Source organism: Manis javanica, chromosome 6 (genome assembly GCF_040802235.1).
Source record: "Manis javanica isolate MJ-LG chromosome 6, MJ_LKY, whole genome shotgun sequence".
NCBI lineage: Eukaryota > Metazoa > Chordata > Mammalia > Pholidota > Manidae > Manis > Manis javanica.
The window spans coordinates 126,809,543-126,831,179 of NC_133161.1; the positions used below are offsets into that span (position 1 = coordinate 126,809,543).

Below are 21,637 nucleotides of genomic sequence, written 5' to 3' on the forward strand. Positions count from 1 at the left end.
ACATATTTCAGGTATGCTTAATGAATAATTCATAACCAGAAGTGTAGTTAGCATTATTTTTTATTCAAATTAAAATAAAATCTTTCTTACTTGCTGGTTAATATTACTATAGTCTGATTGTGGGGGTGTATTTCTCCCCCCAGAAGCTATTTCTTCATAATTTGTCCTGAAACTACTTCAAGTTCCTAAAGTTCTCCTATGGAAATGAATATCTTTGTTTTAAAATTCCATCTCTATCACAGTTTGATGATTCATTGTGTGAATACAAGGTTAACTTAATCAGTAATAGAGAAAGTTAAAGAGGAAATTTAAATAGGAATTGTTTCATACCTGAAAAGCCAGGTATGAGGTTAGGGCTGAAAACACATACTTTGTGAGCAGACATCACGAAGACACTTGGTAAAGATTGATGCTAAAGTTTTAATTTAAAACTATAGATGTATTTGATGGAGCACATTTAGTCAATCAGTATCAACTTTTCAGCAGCATGCAAGCCTCTATTGTGGATTCATCTAAGGCATTCATGTTGACTGTGGCAGACACTGTGATCAAATTTTGCTGGAAGATTTAATGGAAATCAGCTAATGTATGTTCACATAGTGTTTTATTAGAGAGTCATTTTGATTGAATATCTGATATGTATTCTTTGGGACAGTGAATGAGACCTATTTAAACCTAGTTAGTTCCATGAGTATAAGATGACCATCACTCTTCTCAAAAAACATTTCTAAATATGGACTCAGGAATTATATCATTTCAGGTGATTGATGTATTCTAACTTTGCTGCACTATGGAAAAAGGCAATAATGTCACTGTGTTTATTCTCTTGGGACTTTCTAAAAACAAAAACATTGAAATCCTCTGCTTTACTTTATTTTTATTTTGCTACATTGCTATTTGCATAGGAAACTTGCTCATAATAATTTCTATCACAAGCAGTCAGCTAATTGAGCAACCCATGTATTTCTTCCTTAATTACCTCTCACTCTCTGACCTTTGTTACACATCAACAGTGACACCCAAACTAATAATTGACTTATTAGCAGAAAGGAAGACCATTTCCTATAGCAACTGCATGATACAGCTCTTTGCTACTCATTTCTTTGGAGGCATTGAGATCTTGATCCTCACAGGGATGGCCTATGACCGCTACGTGGCCATCTGCAAGCCCCTGCACTACACGGTCATCATGAGCAGGCAGAGGTGTAACACAGTCATCCTGGCCTGTTGTACTGGAGGATTCATACACTCTGCCAGTCAGTTTCTGCTCACCATCTTCTTACCCTTCTGTGGCCCCAATGAGATTGATCACTATTTCTGTGATGTGTATCCTTTGCTGAAACTGGCTTGCTCTAATACACACATCATAGGCTTCTTAGTCATTGCTAATTCAGGCCTAATTGCTTTGCTGACCTTTGTTGTCTTGATGTTGTCTTATTTTTTTATACTGTACAATGTCAGGGTGCTTTCTGCAGAGAGCTGCAGCAAAGCTCTTTCCACTTGCGGTTCTCACGTAACAGTTGTAGTCCTGTTTTCGCACCTGCTTTATTCATTTATATTAGACCTGGCACAACTTTCCCAGAAGATAAAGTGTTTGCTCTTTTTTACACCATCATTGCCCCCATGTTTAACCCTCTGATCTACACATTGAGAAACACGGAGATGAAGAACGCCATGAGGAAGGTGTGGTGCCAGCACACACTATTAGAATGAAAGTGACTTTCCGAAGCCTGTCTGCTTTTCAAGCCATAGTTTCACGAGACCATGACTGTGAATAACATCCATTGTCATCATCTCCTGGCGTTTCTTCTTGGACCGATAAGTGGGCAAGCAGGAAGCACATCCTCTCTGTGGTTTTATGCTGCTACACTGATGCCTCGCCAACACATTGGGTATAATTCTTGTTCATGCTCTCCTCCAGGTGACATCCTCAGTAAGAATTGTGCTCATGTGATATGAATGAAACAGATGACAGCTGAAAAAAGGGATTATATCACCTACGTGTCATTGTACTGAAAAAAAATAAAGCAGACCATGCGTTTTTCACACTTTAAAATACTAAAAACAATAAAATAATAACTTCAATCTTTAAACATTTTAAACATCAACTCTGAAATATAAAAATTGCACCTATCATGCATGTACAATTCATGAATTATTACAAACTGAGCAATATCATTTAATCAATAACCAGATTTGAGTTAGAAATTACCAACATACCTGGAACAGAAATGCTCTTCATTGCTCCTTATAATCCCTACTTCTCAAGGGTAATCATTATTTTCATGTCTAAGTCGATTAGTTTTACGTAGATTTATACTCTGTAGAAAAATAATGATATATATTGTACTCTGTAGTGTCTATCTACTCATTATTCTATTTGTGACAGTCATTCCTCATATTTTGTGTATTTTCTGAGTGTTTTCATGATCTGTATATAGTATCTCATTGAATGAATATGTAACAATTCATCCATTCTCTTACTGTTAGATCCTCCAGTAATCCCCCATTCAAGGCTGTTATGAATATCATTGCTTTGAACATTTAATCATGTTTGGGTGAATACATGCCTTCTATTGTTTCTTTAACATGCTTTATATTGTAATTAAGAATTAAAATTTTAAGATAGTGGTTGTACACCTGTGTTAATACTCTTTTCTAATACAATATTGACATAAACTAATATTTATTAAATAAAAAACAATTTTCAATTGAAAAACACTAGGGTAAGTGCAATTAATGGTTTAGGAATATGTGAAACTTCTGTCACTTCCAATCCATGCAGTTGGGTATGTGACATGATGATTAATGCAAATCAACCTATCACAGACAAAAGGAAGAAAGCTCTTAGAAAGATAGTTTATGCAATGGTGCTCAAAAAAATTCCAGCAATACATCATTTGGTTCTGCTATCAAGATTAATTCATAGGTTTTCACATTTGGGAAGTTTTAATAAATAGGATATTCACTAGAGCATATAAAGTTGCCTGCATAATAAGTAAAACTAGGAAAACTATTTATTTCTTAAAAAGTAAAAAATAAAGGATTCAGAGCCAAGATGGCGGCATGAGTAGAGCAGCAGAAATCTACCCCCAAAACCACATAAATTTATGAAAATATAACAAAGACAACTCTTCCTAGAATAGAGACCAGAGGACACAGGACAACATCCAGACCACATCTACACCTGTGAGAACCCAGCGCCTCGCAAAGGGGGTAAGATACAAGCCCCAGCCCGGCAGGACCTGAGCGCTCCTCCACCCAGCTCCCAGCAGGAAGATAGGAGTTGGAGCAGGGAGGGAGAGGGAGCACAGGACTGCTGAACACCCAGCCCCAGCCATCCAGACTAGAGCACAGACACAGTGCCTGCGTGGGGTCCTAGATACAAGGGAACAGGGCAGCAAGACGGTGAGCGGGCTCCTGAGGACGGCACCTGAGGACAAAGAAAAGCAAGCGGCTATTTTTTTTTAATTATTTACTTATTTTATTTATTTATTTTTTTGTTTTGCTTTGGCAAGTGCTTTTTGGAAGTCTTAAAGGGACAGGGTGGGACACTTAGTGCAGAGGCAGGGAATCTGGGGATCTCTGGGCACTCTAACCTCCTGGGAAGCAGGGAGCATGGAGGCCCCTCATAGAGATAAATAGCCTCCTGGATGCTCCCCTTCCAACGTGGCTCCACCATTTTGGAGCAGCGGCAAGAGCCAGACCACACCCAAAGCTACAGCGGAGATGAACTCCATAGCAGCCGGGCAGGAATCTGAAGCCCTGTCTGCACACAGCTGCCCAGCACAAACCACTAGAAGTCGCTGTTCTCCCAGGAGAGGAAGGCCACAAACCAACAAGAAGGGATGTTCTTCCAGCCTTCACTCGTCCCAGCTCTGCAAACTATTTCTACACCATGAAAAGTCAAAATTACAGGCAAACAAATATCACAGAGACAACATCAGAGAAGGAGACAGACCTATACAATCTTCCTGAAAAAGAATTCAAAATAAAAATCATAAAAATGCTAATGGAGATGCAGAGAAATATGCAAGAGCAATGGGATGTAGTCCGAAGGGAGATCACAGATGCCAGGAAGGAGATTAAAGAAGTGAAACAAACTCTGGAAGGATTTATAAGCAGAATGGATAAGATGCAAGAGGCCATTGATGGAATAGAAATCAGAGAACAAGAACGCATAGAAGCTGACATAAAGAGAGATAAAAGGATCTCCAGGAATAAAACAGTATTAAGAGAACTGTGTGACCAATCCTAAAGGAACAATATATGTATTATAGGGGTACCAGAAGAAGAAGAAAGAGGTAAAAGGATAGAAAGTCTCTTTGAAGAAATAATTGCTGAAAACTTCCCCAAACTGGCGGAGGAAATAATAGAACAAACCACAGACATAAACAGAACTCCAAACAGAAAGGACCCAAGGAGGACAAAACCAAGACACATCATAATTAAAATGGCAAAGATCAAGGACAAGGAAAGAGTTTTAAAGGCAGCTAGAGAGAAAAAGGTCACCTATAAAGGAAAACCCATCAGGCTATCATCAGAATTCTCAACAGAAACCTTACAGGCCAGAAGAGAAAGGCATAATATATTTAATGCAATGACACAGTAGGGCCTTGAACAGAGGATACTGTATCCAGCACGATTATCATTTAAATATGATGGTGGGATTAAACAATTCCCAGACAAGCAAAAGCTGAGGGAATTTGCCTCCCACAAACCACCTCTACAGGGCATCTTACAAGGACTGCTCTAGATGGGAGCACTCCTAAAGAGAGCACAGAACAAAACACACAACATATGAGGAATGGAGGAGGAGGATTAAGAAAGGAGAGAAGAAAAGAATCTCTGGACAGTGTATATAACAGCTTAATAAGTGAGCTAAGTTAGGCAGTTAGATACTAAAGAGGCTAATCTTGAACCTCTGGTAACCACGAATTTAAAGTCTGCAATGGCAATAAGTACATATCTCCCAAAAGTTACCCTAAATGTAAATGGACTGAATGCACCAATCAAAAGACACAGAGTAATAGAATGGATAAAAAAGCAAGACCCATCTATATGCTGCTTACAAGAAACTCACCTCAGACCCAAAGACATGCACAGACTAAAAGTCAAGGAATGGAAAAACATATTTCAGGCAAACAACAGTGAGAAGAAAGCAGGGGTTGCAGTACTAATATCAGACAAAATAGACTTCAAAACAAAGAAAGTAACAAGAGATAAAGAAGGACAATACATAATGATAACGGGCTCAGTCCAACAGGAGGATATAACCATTCTAAATATATATGAACCCAACACAGGAGCACCAGCATTTGTGAAACAAATACGAACAGAACTAAAGAGGTAAATAGACTGCAATGCATTCATTTTAGGAGACTTCAACACACCACTCACCCCAAAGGATAGATCCACAGGGCAGAAAATAAGTAAGGACACACAGGCACTGAACAACACACTAGAACAGATGGACCTAATAGACATCTATTGAACTCTACATCAAAAAGCAACATTATATACATTCTTCTCAAGTGCACATGAGACATACTCCAGAATAGGCCACATACTAGATCACAAAAAGAGCCTCAGTAAATTCCAAAATATTGAAATTCTACAAACCAATTTCTCAGACCACAAAGGTATAAAACTAGAAATAAATCCTACAAAGAAAACAAAAAGGCTCACAAACACATGGAGGCTTAACAACATGCTTCTAAGTAATCAATCGATCAAAGAACAAAATAAATTGAGATCAAGGAATATGTGGAAACAAATGACAACAATAACACAAAGCCCCAACATCTGTGGGACGCAGCAAAAGCAATCTTAAGAGGAATGTATATAGCGATCCAGGCACACTTGAAGACGGAAGAGCAATCCCAAATGAATAGTCTAACATCACAATTATCAAAACTGGAAAATGAAGAACAAATGAGGCCTAAAGTCAGCAGAAGGAGGGACGTAATAAAGATCAGAGAAGAAATAAACAAATTGAGAAGAATAAAACCATAGCAAAAATCAATGAAACCAAGAGCTGGTTCTTTGGGAAAATAAACAAAATAGATAAGCCTCTAGCCAAACTTATTAAGAGAAATAGAGAATCAACACAAATCAACAGAATCAGAAATGAGAACGGAAAAATTATGACAGACTCCTCAGAAATACAAAGAATTATTAAAGACTACAATGAAAATCTGTATGCAAACAAGCTGGAAAACCTAGAAGAAATGGACAACTTCCTAGAAAAATACAACCTTCCAAGACTGACCAAGGAGCAAAAACAAAAGTTAAACAAACTAATTACGAGCAAAGAAGTTGAAACGGTAATCAAAATACTACCCAAGAACAAAACCCTGGAGCCGGACGGATTTACCTCAGAATTTTATTAGACACACAGATAAGATATAATACCCATTCTCCCTAATGTTTTCCAAAAAATAGAAGGGAGGGAATACTCCCAAAATCATTCTATGAAGCCAAAATCACCCTAATACTAAACCCAGGCAAAGACCCCACCATAATACAGACTAATATCCCTGACGAATGTAGATGCAAAAATACTCAATAAACTATTAGCAAACCGCATTCAAAAATATACCAAAAGGATCGTACAACATGACCAAGTGGGATTCATCCCAGGGATACAAGGATGGTACAACATTGGAAAATCCATCAACATCATCCACCACATCAACAAAAAGAAAGACAAAAACCACATGATCTTCTCCATAGATGCCAAAAAATTATTCAACAAAATTCAACATCCATTCATGAAAAAACTCTCGACAAAATGGGTATAGAGGGCAAGTACCACAACATAATAAAGTCCATATATGATAAACCCACAGCCAACATTATACTGAACAGCGAGAAGCTGAAAGCTTTTCCTCTGAGATCGGGAACAAGACAGGGATGCTCACCAGCCCCACAGTTATTTATTTTTTGTGTGTGTCGGCATCTCTCATATTTATTGATCAAATGGTTGTTAACAACAACAAAATTCTGTATAGGGGAGTCAATGCTCAATGCACAATCATTAATCCATCTCAAGCCTAATTCTCGTCAGTCTCCAATCTTCTGAAGCATAACGAACAAGTTCTTACATGGTGAACGAATTCTTACATAGTGAATAAATTCGTACATGGTGAACAGTACAAGGGCATTCATCACAGAAACTTTCGGTTTTGATCACGCATTATGAACTATAAACAATCACGTCAAATATGAATATTTGTTTGACTTTTATACTTGATTTATATGTGGATCCCACATTTCTCCCTTTATTATTATTATTATTTTTATTTTTAATAAAATGCTGAAGTGGTAGGTAGAAGCAAGATAACGGTAGAAAACATAGTTTAGTGTTGTAAGAGAGCAATTGTAGATGATCAGGTGTGTGCCTGTAGACTATGTGTTAATCCAAGCTAGACAAGGGCATTAAAACATCCACGGATGCAGAAGATTTCTCTCAAAACAGGGCGGGTGAGGTTCTAAGCTTCACCACTGTTGTTCCCTAATTTCTCACCTGATGGACCCCCTGCAACTGTGCCTGTCTTAGGTTGTTCCTCCCTTGAGGAATCTTACCCATCTGTGCCTAACCAGTCATCTTCTGGGGCCATACAGGGAGATGTAAAGTTGGTAAGTGAGAGAGAAGCCATATTGTTTGAAAAAGTTAGCTTTTTACTTCTTTGCAGATTTATGCCCTGTGGCTTCTATGCCCAGCATTTGTCTTGAGGTATCTTTACCACTTGGAGGAATTATGATACTCGGTAAATTCGGTATGAGGCACGAATTCTATTTAAGTGTTGTAATTAGGAAAGAAGAAGAAAAGCTATAGAGGTAGCAGATGGAAGAAAACATGGGAGGATTGATTATTTCTATGACATATCTTTTTGTAGAGTAACTTAAGCATGTATAGGTTTTAAACTACTAACTAAATTGCACACACACATTAACATAATAGGAATACAGTTACATAACCAAAGCAGATCTATAGTTACCAGCCATCTCCAGTGAAGCCAAGAAAACCACTTAGGCACCCTAGACATTTGTGATAATTTGTCTATAATATGATGGATATTGTCCAACTGTATTTGAACAGTCTGAGAGAAATCAGACAAATTAAAACAACCCATTCCTGGGTACTGTTCACATCCCATATGTTCTTTTAACCGTAGATAGTCTGTAATCGTAAGATTTTGGAGTGCTACAACTTGCACTTCTCCAATTTCTTGGTTGAGTTCCAACAGCATAGATCCAGTCAAATTTGTTGTTTTACTGTATGCACAGGCCAGCTTAGATATCTCCTTCTTCATTCCAATGGCAAGTCCAGGAAACGGTGGGATGGATGCGGCTACAACTGCAGCATCGCCTGGATCTTTGTGGACGTTTTTTGATGATGATCTTCTGGTATGAGTGTTCCAGAGAGTGCAGATGTTGCAAGTTCTTCTTCATATCATATCTTAGTTCATTTTCTGGGTAGCCAAATTAGGCTTTGATCTTCTGTATAAACACAAACAGACCCTTTGCCCACACTTTGATATGCCCTTTATACCATTGTATAGAACTCATTGGAGGTCACCACACAGGAACTGCATTTTTTTTTAAGAGAAAGGAATATTATCAGAAAAGTGTACCTCCATAGCCGATCATCTGACACCCTTTAATTGATCAAAATTAAGGAAATTTAAAGCATGTGTTAATCGTTGATTTATGATTAGTTTTATCCTATCAAGGAGTAATCCCCCTTTTCTTTCTTTTTTTTCTTTTTTTTAATCTTTAATCTACACTTACATGAAGAATATTGTTTACTAGGCTCTCCCCAATACCAGGTCCCCCCTATAAGCCACTTTACAGTCACTGTCCACCAGCATAGCAAAATGTTGTAGAATCACTACTTGTCTTCTCTAGGTTGAACAGCCATCCCCTTTCTCCCTCCTCCCTATGCATGCTAATCTTAATACCTCCTTTCTTCTCCTCCCCCCCTTATCCCTCCCTACCCACCCATCCTCCCCAGTACCTTTCCCTTTGGTACCTGTTAGTCCATTTTTGGGTTCTGTATTTCCACTGCTGTTTTGTTCCTTCAGTTTTTCCTTTGTTCTTATACTCCACAGATGAGTGAAATCATTTGGTATTTCTCTTTCTCCACTTGGCTTATTTCACTGAGCATAATACCCTCCAGCTCCATCTATGTTGCTGCAAATGGTAGGATTTTCCCTCTTCTTATGGCTGAGTAGTATTCCATTGTTTATATGTACCATATCTTCTTTATCCATTCATCTACCGATACCGATGAACATTTAGGTTGCTTCCAGTTCTTGACTATTGTAAACAGTGCTGAAATAAACATAGGGGTGCATTTGTCTTTCTCAAACTTGATTTCTGCGTTCTTAGGGTAAATTCCTAGGAGTGGAATTCCTGGGTCAAATGGTAGGTCTGTTTTGAGCATTTTGATGAACCTCCATACTGCTTTCCACAATGGCTGAACTAATTTACATTCCCACCAGCAGTGTAGGAGGGTTCCCCTTTCTCCAAAGCCTCGCCAACATTTGCTGTTGTTTGTCTTTTGGATGGCAGCCATCCTTACTGGTGTGAGGTGATACCTCATTGTATTTTTAATTTGCATTTCTCTGATAATTAACGATGTGGAGTGTCTTTTCATGTGTCTGTTGGCCATCTGCATTTCATTTTTGGAGAACTGTCTGTTCAGTTCCTCTGCCCATTTTTTAATTGGGTTATTTGTTTTTTGTTTGTTGAGGCGTGTGAGCTCTTTATATATTTTTGACATCAAGCCTTTATCGAATGTGTCATTTTCGAATATATTCTCCCATACTGTAGGGTTCCTTTTTGTTCTATTGATGGTGTCTTTTGCTGTACAGAAGCTTTTCAGCTTAATATAGTCCCACTTGTTCATTTTTGCTGCTGTTTTCCTTACCCAGGGAGATATATTCAAGAAGAGGTCACTCATGTTTATGTCTAAAAGGTTTTTTCCTATGTTTTTTTCTAAGAGTTTTATGGTTTTATGACTTACATTCAGGTCTTTGATCCATTTTGAGTTTACTTTTGTGTATGGGGTTAGACAATGTTCCAGTTTCATTCTCCTACATGTAGCTGTCCAGTTTTGCCAGCACCATCTGTTGAAGAGACTGTCATTTCCCCATTGTATGTCCATGGCTTCTTTATCAAATATTAATTGACCATACATGTTTGGGTTAATTTCTGGAGTCTCTAATCTGTTCCACTGGTCTGTGGCTCTGTTCTTGTGCCAGTACCAAATAATCTTGATTACTATGGCTTTATAGTAGAGCTTGAAGTTGGGAAGTGAGGTCCCCCCTACTTTATTCTTCTTTTTCAGGATTGCTTTGGTTATTCGTGGTCTTTGGTGTTTCCTTATGAACTTTTTAATTATTTGTTCCAGTTCATTGAAGAATGTTGCTGGTAATTTGAGAGGGATCGCATCAAATCTGTATATTGTTTTGGGCAGGATAGATATTTTGACAATATTAATTCTTCCTAGCTATGAGCATCAGATGAGTTTCCATTTGTTAGTGTCCCCTTTAATTTCTCTTAAATGTGACTTGTAGTTTTAAGGGTATAGGTCTTTCACATCCTTGGTTAGGTCCATCCCTAGGTATTTTATTCTTATTGATGTAATTGTGAATGGAATTGTTTTCCTGATTTCTCTTTCTATTGGTTCATTGTTAGTGTACAGGAAAGCTACAGATTTCTGTGTGTTAATTTTGCATCCTGCAACTTTGTTGTATTCCGACATCAGTTCTAGTATTCTTGGAGTGGAGTCTTTAGGGTTTTTTATGTACAATATCATATCATCTGCAAATAGTGTCAGTTTAACTTCTTCTTTACCAATCTGGATTCCATGTCTTTCTTTGTTTTGTCTGATTGCCTTGGCTAGGACCTCCAGTACTATGTTAAATAACAGTTGGGAGAGTGGGCATCCCTGTCTGGTTCCCAATCTCAGCAGAAATGCTTTCAGCTTCTCACTGTTCAGTATAATGTTGGCTGTGGGTTTATCATATATGACCTTTACTATGTTGAGGTACTTGCCATCTATTCCCATCTTGCTGAAAGTTTTTATCATGAATGGATGTTAAATTTTGTTGAATGCTTCTTCAGCATCTATGGAGATGATCATGTGGTTTTTGTCTTTTTTTTTGTTGATGTGGTGGATGATGTTGATGGATTTTTTAATGTTTTACCATCCTTGCTTCCCTGGGATGAATCCCACTTGGCCATGGTGTATGATCCTCTTGAGGTGCTTTTGAATTCTGTTTGCCAATACTTTATTGAGTATCCCTGCATCTATATTCATCAGGGATATTGGTCTGCAATTTTCTCTTTTGGTGGGGTCTTTGCCCGGTTCTGGCACTAGGGTGATGTTGGCTTCACAGAATGTGTTTGGGAGTACACCCCCCTCCCCTACCACCTGGAAAACTCCAAGGAGAATGGGCACCATGTCCTCCCTGGGTGTCTGATAAAATTCCAAGGTAAATCCGTCCAGCCCCGGGGTTCCGGTCCTGGGTAGTTCTTTGATCACCACTTCAATTCCTTTGCTCGTAATTGGTTTGTCTATCTTTTGTGATTCTTCCTTGGCCACTCTTGGGAGGTTGTATTTTTCTACGAAGTTGTCCATTTCTTCTAGGTTTTCCAGCTTGTTGGCATATAGATTTTCATAGTAGTCTTTAATGATTCTTTGTATTTCTGTGGAGTCTGTCGTGATTTTTCCATTCTCATTTCTGATTCTGTTGATTTGTGTTGATTCTCTTTTTCTCTTAATAAGTTTGGCTAGAGGCTTATCTAATTTGTTAATTTTCTCAAAGAACCAGTTGTTGGTTTCGTTGATTTTTGCTATTGTTTCATTCTTCTCAATTTTGTTTGTTTCTTCACTGATCTTTATTATGTCCCTCCTTCTGCAACTTTAGGCCTCATTTCTTCTTCTTTTTCCAGTTTCAATAATTGTGATGTTAGACTATTCATTTGCGATTGTTCTTCGTTCTTCAAGTGTGCCTGGATTGCTATATACTTTCCTCTTAAGACTGCTTTTGCTGTGTCCCACAGAAGCTGGGGCTTTGTGTTGTTGTTGTCATTTGTTTCTATATATTCCTTGATCTCTATTTTGATTTGTTCATTGATCCATTGATTATTTAGAAGCATGTTGTTAAGCCTCCATGTGTTTGTGAGTCTTTTTGTTTTCTTTGTAGAATTTATTTCTAGTTTTCTACCTTTGTGGTCTGAAAAATTGGTTGGTAGTATTTCAATATTTTCGAATTTACTGAGGCTCTTTTTGTGAGGTAGTATGTGGTCTATTCTGGAGAATGTTCCATGTGCACTTGAGAATAATGTATATCCTGCTATTTTGAGTTCCACAGATGTCCATGAGGTCCATCTGTTCTAATGTGTTGTTCAGTGCCTGTGTGTCACTACCTATTTTCTGCCTGGTGGATCCATCCTTTGGGGTGAGTGGTTTGTTGAAGTCTCCTAAAATGAATGCATTGCAGTCTATTTCCCTCTTTAGTTCCGTCAGTATTTGTTTCACATATGCTGGTGCTCCTGTGTTGGGTGCATATATATTTAGAATGGTTAAATCCTCTTGTTGGACTGAGCCCTTTATCATTATGTAGTGTCCTTCTTTATCTCTTGTTACTTTCCTTGTTTTGAAGTCTATTCTATCTGATATTAGTACTGCAACCCCTGCTTTCTTCTCACTGTTGTTTGCCTGAAATATGTTTTTCCATCCCTTGACTTTTAGTCTGTGCATGTCTTTGGGTTTGAGGTGACTTTCTTGTAAGCAGTATATAGATGGGTCTTGCTTTTTCATCCATTCTATTACTCTGTGTCTTTTGATTGGTGCATTAAGTCCATTTACATTTAGGGTGACTATTGAGAGATATGTACTTATTGCTATTGCAGGCTTTAGATTCGTGGTTACCAAAGGTTCAAGGTTAGCCTCTTTAGTATCTTACTGCCTAACTTAGCTCACTTATTGAGCTGTTATATACACTGTCTGGAGATTCTTTTCTTCTCTCCCTTCTTATTCCTCCTCCTCCTTTCTTCATACATTGTGTGTTTTGTTGTGTGCTCTTTTTAGGAGTGCTCCCTTCTAGAGCATTCCCTGTAAGATGCCCTGTAGAGGTGGTTTGTGGGAACCAAATTCCCTCAGCTTTTGCTTGTCTGGGAATTGTTTAATCCCACTATCCTATTTAAATAATTGTCATGCTGGATACAGTATCCTTGGTCCTAGGCCCCCCTGTTTCATTACACTAAATATATCGTGCCATTCTCTTCTGGCCTGCAGGGCTTCCGTCGAGAAGTCTGATGTTAGCCTAATGGGTTTTCCTTTATAGGTGACCTTTTTCTCTCTAGCTGCCTTTAAAACTCTTTCCTTGTCCTTGATCCTTGCCATTTTTATTATTATGTGTCTTGGTGTTGTCTTCCTTGGATCCTCTCTGTTGGGGGTTCTCTGTATTTCCATGGTCTGTTCAATTATTTCCTTCCCCAGTTTGGGGAATTTTTCAGCAATTATTTCTTCAAGAGACTTTCTATCCCTTTTTCTCTCTCTTCTTCTTCTGGTACTATATTACGGCCTATATTATGGATATTGTTTCTTTTGGATTGTTCACATTTTTCTCTTAGTATTGTTTCATTCCTGGAGATCCTTTTATCTCTCTCTATGTCAGCTTCTATACGTTCCTGTTCTCTGGTTTCTATTCTTTCAATGGCCTCTTGCATCTTATCCATTCTGCTTATATATCCTTCCAGGGTTTGTTTCACTTCTGTGACCTCCTTCCTGACATCTGTGATCTCCCTCTGGACTTCATCCCATTGCTCTTGCATTTTTCTCTGCATCTCATCCCATTGCTCTTGCATTTTTCTCTGCATCTCCGTCAGCATGTTCATGATTTTTATTTTGAATTCTTTTTCAGGAAGACTGGTTAGGCCTGTCTTCTTCTCAGGTGTTGTCTCTGTGATCTTTTTTCTGCCTGTAGTTTTGCCTTTTCATGGTGATAGAGATAGTTTGCAGAGCTGGTATGAGTGACGGCTGGAAGAGCTTTCCTTCTTGTTTGTTTGGGCCTTCCTCTCCTGGGAGAATAGCGACTACTGGTTGCTTGTGCTGGGCAGCTGTGTGCAGACAGGGCTTCTGCTTCCTGCCCGGATGCAATGGAGTTTATTTCAGCTGTTGCTGTGGGCGTGGCTTGGCTCGGGCTGCTGATCCAAAATGGTGGAGCCCCCTTGGTGGGGCAGCAGCCGGGAGGCTATTTATCTCCGTAAGGGGCCTCTGTGCTCCCTGCTGCTCAGGGGCTTAGAGTGCCCAGAGATCCCCAGATTCCCTGCCTCTGGACTAAGTGTCCTGCCCTGCCCCTTTAAGACTTCTAAAATGCACTCTCCAAACCAAAACAACAGCACCAGCAGAAGAAAAAAAAAGAAAAAAAATTAAATAAATAACTAAAAAAAGAAAAGGAAAGAAATATGCATGATTTCTTTGTCCTAAGGCTCCGGTCTCATGCACCCGGTCATTGTCTTGCTGCCCTGTTTCCCTAGTATTAGGGTCCTTGTCCCTTCAAGACTTCCAAAAAGCACTCGCCAAAGAAAAAAAAAAAAGGCCACTCCCATTCTTTGTTCTCTGGCGTTGGCCTCAGGCACCTGCACACCAGTCCCACTGCTCTCCCTCCCCAGCTTCCAGGACCCCACTGTGTCTGCGCTCTAGTACGGATGGCCGGTGCTGGGTGTCCAGCAGTCCTGGGCTCCCTCTCCCCCCTGCCGACCCCTCTCCACCCACTGGTATTCAGGGGGAGGGGCACCGGGTCCCCCCGGGCCAGGGCCTGCATACCACCCTCCTGCGAAGCGCTTGGACCCACAGGTGTGGACGTGGTCTGGATGCTGTCCTGCGTCCTCTAGTCTCTATTTCAGGAAAAGTTGTCTTTGTTATATTTTCATAGATAAATGTGGTTTTGGGAGGAGATTTCCACTGCTCTACTCATGCCGCCATCCTGGCTCCGCCTCTCCCCATAGTTATTTAACGTAGTACTGGAGGTCCTAGCCATGGCAATCAGACAAAACAAAGAAATAAAAAGAATCCAGACTGGTAAAGAAGAAGTTAAACTGTCACTATTTGCAGATGACATGATATTTTACATTAAAAATCCTAAAGACTCAACTCCAAAACTACTAGAACTGATATTGAAATACAGCAAAGTTGCAGGATACAAAATTAACAATCAGAAATCTGTGGCTTTCCTATATACTAACAATGAATCAATAGAAAGAGAAATCAAGAGAACACTTCCATTCACAATTGCATCAAAAAGAATAAAATACCTAGGAATAAACCTAACCAAAGAAGTGAAAGACCTATACCCTGAAAACTATGAGTCACTCTTAAGAGAAATTAAAGGGGACACTAACAAATGGAAACTCATCCCATGCTCATGGCTAGGAAGAATTAATATCGTCAAAATGGCCATACTGCACAAAGCAATATACAGGTTTGGTGCAATCCCTATCAAATTACCAACAGCTTTCTTCAATGAACTGAAACAAATAATTCAAAAATTCATATGGAAACACCAAAGACCCCAATAGCCAAAGCAATCCTGAGAAAGAAGAATAAAGTAGGGGGGATCTCACTCCCCAACTTTAAGCTCTACTACAAGCTATAGCAATGAAGACAATTTGGTACTGGCACATGAACAGAGCCACAGACCAGCGGAACAGATTAGAGACTCTAGACATTAACCCAAACATGTATGGTCAATTAGTATTTGATAAAGGAGCCATGGACATACAATGGGGAAATGACAGTCTCTTCAACAGATGGTGCTGGCAAAACTGGACAGCTACATGTAGGAGAATGAAACTGGAACATTTTCTAACCCCATACACAAAAGTAAATTCAAAATGGATCAAAGACCTGAATGTAAGTCATAAAACCATAAAACTCTTAGAAAAAAACATAGGCAAAAACCTCTTAGACGTAAACATGAGTGACTTCTTCTTGAACATATCTCCCCGCACAAGGAAAACAGCAGCAAAAATGAACAAGTGGGACTATATTAAGCTGAAAAGCTTCTGTTCAGCAAAGGACACCATCAATAGAACAAAAAGGAACCCTACAGTATGGGAGAATATATTTGAAAATGACAGATCCGATGAAGGCTTGAAGTCCAAAATATATAAAGAGCTCACACACCTCAACAAACAAAAAACAAATAACCCAATTAAAAAATGGGCAGAGGAACTGAACAGACAGTTCTCCAAAAATGAAATGCAGATGGCCAACAGACACATGAAAAGATGCTCCACATTGCTAATTATCAGAGAAATGCAAATTAAAACCACAAGGAGGTATCACCTCACACCAGTAAGGATGGCTACTATCCAAAAGACAAACAACAACAAATGTTGGCGAGGTTGTGGAGAAAGTGGAACCCCCCTCCACTATTGGTGGGAATGTAAATTAGTTCAACCATTTTGGAAAGCAGTATGGAGGTTCCTCAAAATTCTCAAAATAGACTTACCATTTGACCCAGGAATTCCACTCCTAGGAATTTACCCTTAGAACGCAGCACTCAAGTTTGAAAAAGACAGATGCACCCCTATGTTTATCGCAGCACTATTTACAATACGCAAGAATTGGAAGCAACCTAAGTGTCCATCAATGGTGAATGGATAAAGAATGTATGGTACATACACAATGGAATATTACTCAGCCATAAGAATAAAACAAATCCTACCATATACAACACCATGGGTGGTGCTAGAGGATATTATGCTCAGTGAAATAAGTCAAGCAGAGAAAGAGAAATATCAAATAATTTCACTTATCTGTGTAGTATAAGAACAAAGGAAAAACTGAAGGAACAAAACAGCAGCAGAATCACAGAACCCAAGAATGGACTAACAGGTACCAAAGGGAAAGGGACTGGGGAGGATGGGTGGGTAGGGAGGCATAGGGGGGGAAGAAGAAAGTGGCTATTATGATTAGCATGCATAATGGGTTGGGTGGGAGAAAGGGGAGGGCTGTACAACACAGAGAAGTCAAGTAGTGATTCTACAACATTTTGCTATGCTGATGGACTGTGACTGTAAAGGGGTTTGTGGGGGAACCTGGTATAAGGGAGAAGCTAGTAAACATAATATTCTTCATGTAATTGTAGATTAATGATAACAAAAAAAAAAGGAAAGAAAAGGGGGATTACTCCATGATAGGATAAAACTAACTGTAAATCAACTATTAAAGTATGCCTTAAAGATGCTTAATTTTGATCATTTAAAGGATGTCAGGTGATCAACTATGGAAGTACAATTTTCTGATAATATTCCTTTCTCTTAAAAAAAAAAGCAGTTCCTGTGTGATCTCCAATAAGTTCTTCACAATGATATAAAGGGCATATCAAAGGGTGGGCAAAGGGTTTGTTTGTGTTTATACAGAGGATCAAAGCCTAATTTGACTACCCAGAAAATGAATTAAGACACAATATGAAGAACTTCCAACAACAACATTCTCTTTAAGAGTCATTCCAGAAGATGGACATCAAAAAACTTCAACGAAGATCCTGGCGCTGTAGCAGTTGTAGCTGCATTCATCCCATCAGTTCCAGAACTTGCCATGGGAATGAATAAGGAAATATCTAAGCTGGCCTGTGCATACAGTAAAACAACAAATTTGACTGGATCTATACTGTCGGAACTCAACCAAGAATTAGGAGAAGTGCAAGTTGCAGTGCTCCAAAATCTTGCGACTACAGACTATCTACTGTTAAAAGAACATATGGGATGTGAACAGTTCCCAGGAATGGGTTGTTTTAATTTGTCTGATTTTTCTCAAACTATTCAAGTTCAGTTTGACAATATCCATCATATCATTGATAAGTTTTCACAAATGCCTAGGGTGCCTAACTGGTTTTCTTGGTTTCACTGGAGATGGCTGGATATTATAGTTCTGCTTTGGTTATATAACTGTATTCCTATTATGTTAAGATGTGTACGCAATTTAATTAGTAGTTTAAAAGCTATACATGCTTACGTTACTCTACAAGAAGATATGTCAACAAAATAATCAGTCTTCCCATGTTTTCTTCCATCTCCTACTTCTATTGATTTTCATCTTTTTTCCTAATTACAACCCTTAAGTAGAATTCGTGCCTCCTATCGAATTTACCGAGTATCATAATTCTTCCAAGAGGTAAAGATACCTCAAGACAAATGCTGGGCATAAAAGCAACAGGGCATAAATATTCAAAGAAGTTAAAAGCTAACCTTTTCAAACAATATGGATTCTCTCTCACTTACCAACTTTACATCTCCCTGTATGGCCCCGGGAGATGACTGTTTAGCCAGAGACGGGTAAGATTCCTCAAGGGAGGAACAACCTAAGACAGGCACAGTCGCAGGGGGGCCATCAGGTGAGAAATTGGGGATCAACAAAGGTGAGGTTTAGAACCCCACTCCCCCTGTTTTGAGAGAAATCTTCTGCATCCATGGATGTTTTGTTGCCCTTGTCCAGCTTGGATTAATACCTGGTCTATAGGCACACACCTGATCATCCACATTTGCCCTCTTACAGCACTAAACTATGTTTTCTACCTTTATCTTGCATCTACCTACCAATTCACCATTTTATTAAAGAAAATAATAATAATAATAACAATAATAATAAGGGAGAAATGTGGGATTCACATATAAATCAAGCATAAAAATCAAATGAATATTCATATTTGACCTGATTGTTTATAGTTCATAATACGTGATCAAAACCAAAAGTTTCTGTGATGACTGCCCTTGCACTGTTCAATATGTAAGAACTTATTCACTATGTAAGAATTTGTTCACCATGTAAGAACTTGTTCGTTATGCTTCAGAAGATTGGAGACTGTTGAGAACTAGGCTTGGGGTTGATTAATGATTGTGCATTGAGTCCCCTATACAGAATTTTATTGTTCTTAACAACCATTTGATCAATAAATATGAGAGATGCCCTCTCAAAAAAAAAAATACATATATATGATCACCCAGCAAAAAGTACTGACATAAGAGGAAATTATGTGGAAACAGTTACTGCAGCATATATCATACAATGATTGCCTTTATCAGGCATAAATGTAATATGAATATATGTGTTATGTAAACAGTAAAAATAATTTTAAGAGTATGATATAGGAACAGTAGTCTCAGAATAGCCCAGTATGTTAAAAAGAAAAAGAATAATTTAATATAAAAGAATGTTTTGATTAGAAAGTCAATGGATAAAACAGGACAGTTGAATCTTCAGAAAGTTTCAGTGAATGGAATTTTAGCTGTTAATAAATTACCAGAACACAGAATTTTCAAGAAGATGGAAAATATTAAAGAGATATTAGACATTATGAATGAAGTAAAAGGGAGCAACCTATGTTTACCAGACTCGAGTTTGGGTAATAGTGAGAAAAAATATTGAAAGAGATAGTTAGTGGTAATTTTTCTGAATTGATGGAATAATCTTTAGAAAATACAGAATAAAAAGAGTGCTCTTTAAAGGCATAGAAAACAATAATAACAATTGGTAATAATTTAAATCAAAGAAAGAGTAGAAGACAGAATAAAATGAAATTACATACTGAAAGCACTAAGAGAAAATGTCATTTTTTCAAGAACAAGAGAAAAATGAGGAGTTTTTCAGTACAACAATAAAAACAATCAAAAGTTTACTACAAATCCATTTTCACTAAAAGAAACTGTCAGGAAGATTTTCATAAAAGTGGAAAATATCTAAAAAGGATTTTCCAGGAGGAAAGGGGAGAGTGGAAAATGGTAGTCCTATACGTAAACCTAGAAATTATGTTATAAATGACAATCTTGTACAATAAGTGAGATAAAACATAGGAGAACAAAAATCCTGGTGCAGATCATCATGCAAGTTGGAAGAAATGATCAGAAAAAAAGTGTTCTAAGTACCATGTGCTATTCAGTAGAAGGAAAAATGCTGATCAAATGTAGACTGGTTAACATTAATGTACAGACACGATTTCTTACATCATGTCCTACTACATTACATTAGAGTAGTAGTAGAGACTGGTAGGAAGACGATAGGTAAGCAGATAGATGATAGATATAGACAACTATGGATAGATAGATGATAATAGAGAAAATGTACTGAAGGGATGAGAGAAAGCCAGTCCAATCAAAAAACAAGAAAAGAGGGAGGAAATAGACAAATTTGGAAAAATGAAAAGCAAAAAAAAAATCATAGAAGTCAATTCAAATATATAAATAAAATAAAATCAACACAGACTAAATTCTCCAGTGAAAAAACAAAGAACATGATCATGGATTAAAATATAGTAATGTGTTTTTACTGAAAGATGCTTCTAAACCCTGGGGTATCGAACAGCAGCAAAAGCGTCATCATAGCTAGTGCGTTTGCAACAGGGACACACACACAATAACAAGATAGGCCTTGAGGCATGAGTCATTGTCACTTTTTAAAATCACTAAATATTGATAGAAGTTGCAGCATAGAAACATTTATAAATTCTAACTTGCTATGGAAATAGAAGAATAGGGAGTATTTGATCTAAGGCAATAGGCAGCATTAATGGACATACCTAGAATACTATACTCATCAACTGATGAGAACATATGGATTATTTAAAACAATTTATCATATTTCATGTCACATATTGATTCTCAACATGTGTCAAAGAAACTGCACTTTGCATCTTACGTAATGAAAATTTACAGTGAAATTTATCATAAGGTAACTCAACCACAAATATATGGTAATTTTAGAAAAATTTTTATAAAAGTACTAAGTCAAGGAAGAAATATAATAGAAAGCAGAGAATATTTAAAAATCAAATGAAAAAATAGTACTTACCAAAACTATACAATACAAAGAGGTAAATTTCTAGTTTCAAATTTTCAGTTTGTTGAAGGAGAAAAGTCCTCTATTATCTCAATAGATTATTCATTACAACTTCATTGGAAACCTAATCCAAAAAATATTACCTGTAAAAATTTTATAGTATATGCTGTGTTGAATGATGAAATACAAGTCATTCCTTTGAAATCTATGACAATAAGTGAAGTTTATTATTACCAGTTCAAATTAATAGCTTTTAATATTTTACTAAAGGCACTTGCCAGTATAACAAAACAAACAAAAATATAGTTGTAAGTATTGAATCAAAAATTTCTTCTATAAGACAAGTAGTGACTCTATGGCATCTTACTACACTGATGGACTGTGAGTGCAATGGAATGTTTGGGAAGACTTGATAACATGGATGAATGTTACTGCTATCATCAGTACTGTACAAAAAATCAGGATCTCTATGAAAAAACAGACCTTCATAAGCGGGCGGACAACAGTCTAATATCAAGGGAATTATTTGAAAAACATGAAAAATATTTGAAAAAATGCAATACCCTTTTTCATGTATATAATTCAGCAATAACAAAATGGAGGGGAAGGAAAGGGAGAGAAAATAATATGGGGGGCAAGTTGTAGGAGATTTAAGTTAGGGAGGAAATGTACAAATCATGATTCAGACAAGTTAATAAAGAGTGTTGTACTGGATTCTACCACTTCTCTGAAACCAAGTAAAACGACAATGTAGCAATGTCTACAAGTTTCAAGAGC

At 37.8% G+C, this 21,637-nt stretch overlaps 1 pseudogene; it reads left to right on the top strand.

Moving 5' to 3' along the window:
* The first annotated feature begins 790 nt into the window (after positions 1 to 790).
* LOC140850267 (olfactory receptor 4P4-like) lies at positions 791 to 20,410 on the top strand (annotated as a pseudogene).
* Positions 20,411 to 21,637: the final 1,227 nt, after the last annotated feature.